The sequence below is a fragment of the Cryptomeria japonica genome, chromosome 3 (genome assembly GCF_030272615.1).
Source record: "Cryptomeria japonica chromosome 3, Sugi_1.0, whole genome shotgun sequence".
NCBI classification, from domain to species: Eukaryota; Viridiplantae; Streptophyta; class Pinopsida; order Cupressales; family Cupressaceae; genus Cryptomeria; species Cryptomeria japonica.
Genome location: NC_081407.1, coordinates 212,503,534 through 212,512,909, shown reverse-complemented (window position 1 = coordinate 212,512,909; position 9,376 = coordinate 212,503,534).

The window sequence follows — 9,376 nt, the reverse complement described above, 5'->3', positions numbered from 1 at the left end:
TTATTTTCTCTACCTACCCTCTAATCATAGCCGACCATCTATCTTTTACACCTCTCAATCTTATCCCTCCATTTCTTATAGTGTCTTCTATATAAGGAGATGCTTCCTTCATTATAAAACCTAATCATCCTATTCAATTACTAATCGATCTTTGAAACCAACTACGCTTTTGAACTTTCATATGCGATCAAGCCTACTTGCAACCATATTTCTGTTTTTTGTTGAGCTCTTGTGCACATATAAAATCTAAGAGAAAATATATCAAGCAAGATCAATGGAGATAGGAAGAATGGAGATCCAAATCCTATTGGACATGTAATGGTATAATCTTTGTGATTTCATTTGATTTGCATTGTCTTAGGTAATCTTCATATGTTATGGTGAATCTTTGTTGTTGTTAGGCTAGGGTTTTGTGGTTGAATCTATTTAGTCTTTCAATATTGTTATTCTATTTTTACCATAAACATTTTGGCATACCCCGTGGGACATGGATTTTTGTTAGATCTATGTTTTTCGCAGATTTTTATAACCCTATATTGCGGTTTTGTAAAACAATTTGGAGAATAACCTTGTGCAGCTAGGGTTTTGGACATAAAATTAAGATCTTGAAGAGATCTGATTCGATTTCACAAATGAATTGGAATTTTTGCACCAAATTTTGTTGGTAGGTTGAAGACAATATCAAGAGATCTCAATCCAAAATTCAGAATTTTTGGAGCACATTTGCATTTTCTATGAATATTTTATGAATTTTCATAAAAAGTTAATTTTGAGAGAAAATGAGCGAATTTTTTGGATTTTCTTACATTTTTGGAAATCTCTCAAAATTATACATAGGATCTGTTCTTTTTTATTTTAATTTTAATGCAAAATATTTCCTAAAAAATTGGATCTTTAAAAATTAGGGTTTTTCATTATTTTGATTAGATCTCACAAAAGGCTTTGCATTTTAGTATCAAATTATTTTTGCAGGTCAAGAACATTATCAGAGGTTCTCAGTCAAAAAATCAGATTTTGCGGAGCATATTTGAATTTTCTATGAATTATTTATGCATTTTCATAAAAAATTAATTTTGAGAGAAAATGAGCAAATTTTTTTGAGTTTCTTACATTTTTGGAAATATCTCAGAATTATACATAGGATCTGTTCTTTGGGATTTTAATTTTGATGCAAACTAATTCCTAAAAAATCAAATCTTTAAAAGTTAGGGTTTTGCATTATTTTGATGATATTGCACAAACTTCTTGGAATTTTTGCAGGAATTTTTTTAATGTAGGTTTGGAATTCTAACAGGAGTTTTCAGTAAAAAATTCAGATTTTTTGGAGCAAGTTTGCATTTTCTATGAATTTTTAATGATTTTTCATAAAACATTAATTTTTGGAGCAAATTAGCAAAATTTTTGGATTTTCTTACATTTATGGAAATTTCTTGAAATTTAACAGGTGGTATGGTTTTTATGATGCAAAATATCTCATGGAAAATTAGGTCTTTGAATCTATCAAAAAAATGCATTGTCGAAGACCCATTTTTCACAAAGTCTTTTGGATATAAAATTTACCTAATTTGTGTGCTTGCAAGAGGGGTATTATTGCAGAACTACTAAAAAATCTTTGTTGCAGAATTTTGGCAAGGGTTTTTTATCTTTATTTTGTGTCTTGTTTTCATAGATTACCAAACACTTCAATTGGTGCACTAAAATTGAACCAGTGTCTTTTGTGTCTTGAGCAACAGGCTCTTTTTGTTTAATCTCTAGAGGGCGTATCTCCCCATGTGGTCATTAGGACTATTAGTGAGGAGAGAACAACCCAAGTGGTAGCAAGGAAAACCCACCTCTTCTAAACCACTATAAATAATTGTATCCATGGTGAAAGCCATGGGTAACGTGTGCTGATTAGTTCATACCAATACTATGTCTCCCCATTAAATCCATTTGATCAAATTTAGTTGATCAGTCATAGGGCGTAACCGCTACCGGTTGGCAGCCTTCTGTATTTACAGAGCTAAAAGTGCCACATGTATGGCCACATGAGAAAATGCCCTTACTAGCACCTTTTTGTTTTAGAAAGCCAAAATCCTTCTAGTTGTTGGGGCAAGAGGTCAGACCTCTGGAGCGTCCCACACACATACGGTTCTTAGTAGAGATACAAAGTTCGCCATAGGGAGTTTGCATGGGGACTGATGCTTGGCTTCTCCGAAGAAGTGAGTGCTGAGGGTGGAGCCAATGGGGTCAAGCATCTAAATATCCGCTTTGAATAACATAGCTCGGGGGAAACCCCATGTGGGATCAACAACTATTGTCCTAACCAACCATAAGAATTATGCTTGTCTTCTCTTAAACATTCAAACATTCAAGATCAAACATCAAAACATTGTGTCTTTTGTGTCTTCAAGTGTATGCAAAACATTTTTTACATCAAACAACACACTTTTCTTTGAGTCATTTTGAGTCTAAACACTTACAAACATTGAGTCTTCATCAACATTGTGTCCTCTTGTCATGAAAAAATAGTCAAAAATTCAGATTTGGTCACAACAAACAACTTCACAAATTGGAAAAATTGCACTCATATTTTAGAAACCGCGTCTGTGGAGTATATAGGCATGTCTTTGTTCAGTATTGGAAAAATTTATAGTCCAACAAATAAGAGCAGTCAGTTTTAGAATTCTTGAGTTTTGTGAGTTATTTCTCCAGGTTTTCATCTAGCATTCAACCTATCTTTGGGTCTCACAAAGTTCATCATTTCTTTACATCTTGCATTACATTCACATCTGTCTAAACTTGAGTCAAAAGGTCATTTTCTTGTCCTCATCATACTTTGTCAACACACTACATACAACAACATTTTGCTATGTGGTCCCTCATCAAGGTCTATCACCTTTGGGTCTCATTTGATCTTACTTAGAGTCAAGGTCAACTTACCTCATCAAGAGAAACTATCATCTCTTTGGAAGCCACACCTACTCTACTACATACATACTTGGTCTTACACTTTGGACATTGAAAGTACACCTCAGATTCTTTTACATTCCATCAAACCCTTGGTCTTCCATACTCTTTTCCATTTTCATCTAGTTTCACACATCTTGGTTAAGACCTAGTTCATGGTTGAAACCTGTTTCCAAAAATCTAGGAGAGAAGCTAAAGAGGCTCAAGAGTCTGCAAACATGAGTGCCTATGAGTATGCCAATGATGTCTTTTTCAATTCTGATCATACTACGTTACCTGACATGGACGCTTATAGAAACATTCAAAATGTTGAGAACATGGACACTACAAACAACAATGATACACACAATGACAATATGGACAAATTTTCCATACATTCAGCAAAAGTGGAAAACTCCATTATGGATCCCCATTTTAATAGATTGGTTGAGGAAATCATGAGAAGAGATAGACAATATTTGTTACAAGTGATGGTACAAAGTGGAACCAAGATACCTCATGATTTTGACATGTCTCAGATAGTGGAAAATCGACCTATGCAAGAAACTCAACTCAACATGGATCAAAGGAGACCTAATAGTGGAGGTACTAGAGGACCATGTTTCGTTCCTGAGTCTCCATCATCTTTGTTTCAAAAACCTGAGGTCCAACATACACATGGTCAAGCATATGATACTCACCTTCGCAGACCATTATGGAAGTCTTATGCAAAAAAATATACTCAATCACATGCCAATGCTAAGGACCAACCATCAAAGAAATTGGATATCCAAAGGCATGATCAAAATGTGGACACAAGGAAACCCCACATTAAATTTGGGGGCAACACACTAGAAAAAATTCATGACACGCCTGTAGAGTATGGTATAATGGACAAAACAAATATTCCATTCCTCATCATGACTCTATACCAAGTGGTCCATATACACAACATCATTATAGACCTCCTCCATATGAACATGTGTATGATCAATACCATCCATATATGCAACATGCTCCTCCTCCACCTGGTGGCTCAGGCATGGGATACGGTCTAAGAAGTTGATCTCCACCTAAGAACAATTTGGAACAACAAATCAAGGACTTACAAAAGAAAATGGAGGACATAAATACACCGAAGCCAGCTTACACAATGAGAGACATATGTCCTTATCCATTTGACAAAAGCATTCCAATTCCTCCATTTCATACACACTTTATGACACCTAAGTTTGATAAGTATAGATGAAAAGGGGATCCTAAGGCACATATAAGACTGTTTTTCACAACTTGCATTGAGGTAGCAGCAGAAGAGATATATTTGATGAGATTATTCCCACAGAGCTTAGGTGATCAAGCTATGGAAAGGTTCTCCCAACTCCCACCTAGAATTAAGTCATGGGGTGACTTAGTAGAGGCTTTTATCCAACATTTCTCATACAAAATAGAGACAAACATATCAGTCACTACTTTATGCAACACCAAGCAAAAGGATGGAGAGTCTTTTTCATCATTTTTACAAAGATGGAGGAATCTAGCCAGTAGATGCTCTTATGAGATTCCACAAAAACAAATGGTAGAGATGTTCACCCAGTATGTTAACAAAGACATTGGTTATGACCTGAGAAAAGCTTGTTTATCCACCTCTAAGGATGTCATTGAAAAAGGCTTAGTAACATAGATAGTCTTAATTGAACAAGGAGTAATTAAGATATTCAAAGAAAACAAAGAGGACTTTAAAGGAAAAGACAAGCCAAGATTTTGGAATAAAAACAAGAACACAGTCAATGATGGTGTTGTTGATGCCAATACAGTAAAACCCAAAATCATTCTTTCTGGGTCAAGTTCTACAAACAACCAAGTGAATACTCAAACAACTTCAAAACCGTGAAGGAAATACACCCCATTGGGAGAACCACTTGAGTCAGCTTTCAAGAATCTAGTGGCAAACAAAATAATAACAATTCCAGATTTGCCTCCATATGAGCCAAACGTAAAACCAAAATGGTGGAATGACGATGAATACTGCAAATACCACAAGAGCAAGGGACATAAAAACAGGAAATTGTCATCGATTGAAGAACATCATACAAGATCTTATTGATAGAGGTGACATTGAGATTGAAGGACACTCATCCAATCAAGAACATGAAATGTTTAAAGAACCATTCCCAAAACATGACAAGGGAAAAGCTAAAGCCACAGATGACCAAACCAACTATACCAGAACATCCTATAACTATGATTCAACTGTCAATCACATTTCGATGGATAATTGTGTCTCTACCATTATCATCAAGGATAAAACACCTGAAAATTCTACCCAAAGACCTAAAATTGTCTTAAAAGGCATTGGAACTTCTTCTGAACCTACCTCTGAATGTAATGTTACCACTCATTGAGGTAAATTCACTTTTCAAGGTGCTGCAACTAAAAACACCGCTTCCTCATCAACCAAACTTGAGTATGACCTTGTAGAACAGTTAGGGAAGACACTCGCACTTATCTTCATCCTTGAAATTTTACACATATCCCCTGCACATAAAGCCATTCTTGACAAAACTTTGAGAGACACTTCCGTCCCCACTGATCTGAATGTGGATCAGTTTCAAGCCATGGTGGGATACCTTTCCATTCCAAACTCCCTTACATTCACAGAAGCTGACGACACCTCCATGAGCCAACCATATAATGCACCTTTACATATTGAAGCCTTCCTACACAAACATCGAATAAAATGAGTCCTGATAGATGGAGGAGTAGGTCTAAACATTTATACATTGAACACTCTTAAACAATTGGGATATTCTAAAAAGGCTGTGAATTCTACACATTTAATCACCATAAAAGCATATGATGATGAAAAGCGTTCATCTAAAGGAACAGTCACTTTACCTCTTAGAGTTGGACCAGTTACGAAGGATGTGGTTTGTCAAGTCCTTGATTTAGATCTCACATACAATATATGCTTTGGACATCCATGGATTAATGAAATGAGAGTTGTTCCTTCAACATATCATCGATGTATCAAGTTTCACACAATGGAGTTGAAGTGACCATCAAAGCATATCCAAACCCATTCACATATTGCAACAATCTGTGACCTAGATCAGAAATAGCAATCCCAGTCAATTGAGAAGTTGTTCCATCTTCAACATATGTTGATCCAGAATCCTTGAAAACTTCTACATCAAAACAAGCAAAGATCAAAGAAAAGTTAAATATTAAAGATATGGGATGTGGTGAGTATATCTTTCATGTTGATCAACTCCCACTATTTCCTAAGGTATTTAGTCTTAGGAACAATCTACAAACAATTTGCAATGCCAAGGAATTGGGTGTGAACCACCTAGTGTTGTGGCTACTAAGTCTGAATGCAAATCTCCTCTAGTGGTGCAAGCAACTCTTGATATCAATAATCCTAAGAGTGGTTCCAACAAAGAATCTATTGAGTGTATTGCCAGCCCTCTTGAGAACTCACATAGCCTTACCATTTCATCCACTCATTCCATTTCTACTTCTCTCCCAGACTTGGATCAACAAGAATTTCAAAAGCCCTTACTAATCGGGGATCAAAAATCAAGCTTTGAAAAGAAAAATCTAAAAGTCAAAAATAAAGAAAAGGCCTTCAGTCCAAATCAAAATCAAAAGCTATTGGACTTTGAAAAAATCAAAGTCAAGGATAAAACTTCTATAAATAAAAAAGAACAAGAATTGATCTCCCCTAATATCAAAATAACTGGGGGCAAAAGTTCTAATATTTTAAGTCAAAAAGAATACTTGTTGATCCTAAGTCTCCATTATGCTATCCTACTTTCACTTCTTTTCACAATCATCAACCTTCATCACAAATCCACTTGTTCCATGCATCCTTTCCCTTTTGGCGATACATCATGGACCTTTATTGGAGCTTACTCAAAGGACTTTGTTGTCAAGGATGCCCAAACTTCTTTAGATGACACGCATATAGGCCTGTGTAGTCCACACGCTAGTAATTCTATCTCAGTTCCTTTATCAAGGAAGACAGTCACTCGAGTTACACATCATTTAGTCAAGGAAAAATGCAGCTACAATCATAAGGTAAAGCCTCACACATTTGAGGTAGGTGACTTAGTTCTCAGAGAAAATCCTAAAAATCAGCAAGACAGAGAGAAGAAGGGCAAGTTCGAACCAAATTGGCTTGGTCCTTACATCATCACAATAGTCTATGGATCTGATGCATATCAGCTCTCAACCACAGAGGGCAAACCTTTGGAGGATCCTATAAACAACATGCACCTTCACACATTTTACACATAGCTCTTCAAAGTATCCTAATTCAAAAATACAAAAAAAATAAAATTAAAAAAAATACAAAAAAATATCATAAAAATAAAAAATCTTTACTTGGTGAAAACCTGGCAAACAGGCGCCTTGTGACACAAAAAAAATTAAAAATAAAAAAAAGGTAAAGAGAAATAATTTTTTTCAACTATGAAAACCACTTCGATGGTGCCCTAGGCAAGTACCATGGTGAAAACTGGGTCACCGGTGCCATGCGTAGAGACATTGCTCCTCTCTCCTTCAGGATTCACTTTCATCCTTCACTTTGTACACACTCACAACCTATCCATTCATGATAAACTTACCCATTCCCATCATGGCTTGTTATTGATCTACCTAAGATTGGTTAGCCATTCACAATCATCCCCCCTTTTCACCCCTTTCCATCCATAATAAATCAGCTCCTATCTGTGGCTAAGGAAAATCCTACGTCTATTGATGGGTGTGGAACTAAGAGCATCCCATGTTCTGAGGAGTACAATTTCTTCCAATTTTCTTCAGTCTATCTGCCAATCCGCAATAAAGTTTCATCTTCTCCACAATAAAGTATCAGTTGCATGGATTCAGTCAGTTTCAGATGAGACACAACAACAACAATGGGCTTCAACAAATAAAATCTTTCAAAAGACTCAGACAACATTATGGTTCAGTGCTATCTATCCTTTTGTGAAAGTAAACATTGTGACCACAATCAAATAAAACTTATAAAAGTGACAAGAGACACTAAACTTGAGGACTACAGTGGATGTTGGTGTTGAGTCTTGGTTTTCATTTGATTGTATCTTTCTGGTGACATGTCTTTTAACTTTTCCAAGATGTCTCTAACTATAGATTTTATCTCCAGGATGTCTTTGACTAGAAAGGCGAGGATGGGGTATCGTCACCTATTTTTCTTTATTGTCTGTGGATTGTCTCTTAGTAATTCTTTGACTTATCCAAGGATATGAGGACACTATGAGTCTAGTATGAACTAGGGCATTCTTTGTTTGCAACAGCCTGGTCTCCATGCAAACGGGTACAATGACTTTCTGGATCGAACCTATGTCTGGATTTTCATAACCTACTTGCCATAATAAAGCTCAATGATGATAATGCACAAGAAGCTCTTTCACTTCCATATCTTCTATCATTCATCCCCCTTTCTTGATTGACCTCCATCGTCCTTCTTGAGTCCATGAAGCCTGCTATCACATGACTGAATATAATGACACACCAAAAATATTTGCATTTCATGTAGTTGCACCTGTATTACCACATATTAAGCATTTCATACATACATATAAATATCACAATTGCATCACATCCTGCACACAACACATGTTAGCATATTTTACATTCTCATCATGTAAATAGTTATTTGCATCGTTATATCCATTTGCATTTCATACATTCACATTTGCATCACTCATAACATAAAAAACATAAAAGAACAAAAAAATATTGCATTTTATCATGTACATATTTGCATCCATATCATAAGCATCATAAAACATATAGAAGCATCACATAGATACATAAGAATCATATAGAAGCAACATCACATAGGTACACATGCATATAGCTTCTGTAAGGATGAATCATCTCATATATATAATCATAAGTGTCATGATACAATGATGTCAAAATCATATGGCTACAATCACCCGAAGCTGTCATCATACAAAATGGCACAAAAAATGATACATAGCGAGCCCTCTAAGGCTATGAGGAACTCCCTCCCTCGGAGCTAGCTAGCCTCGATGGAGTCTAAGCCCTGGAAGGACCCACCCCATGATCATCTCTCCTGCCCCCTCTATCTGGTGGTGGTGGAGGACCCATGACACCATCGCTAGATGCCTGTCTCCTTTCTCTCCCTCCAGTGGTTGTCACAGTCCGTGATGGTCTACAGAAGCTCCTAGCCCATTGATCTGGTGGCACCACTCCATAGTACAAGTCCCTCCAGTAGGCTATCTCCACCCCTTCCCATAGAACATAGGCATATCTGGCCCCTGTGTCCTCTGTTGCCTGCCTACTTGCCTGCTCTTAGTGTTGTCTCATCCTCTGTATAGCGCTGAATAGCCCGATCTCTCTCCTGCAATAGTGTCACTCCGCATTCCAATCCTGCTGATCCATGATACACAAGTTG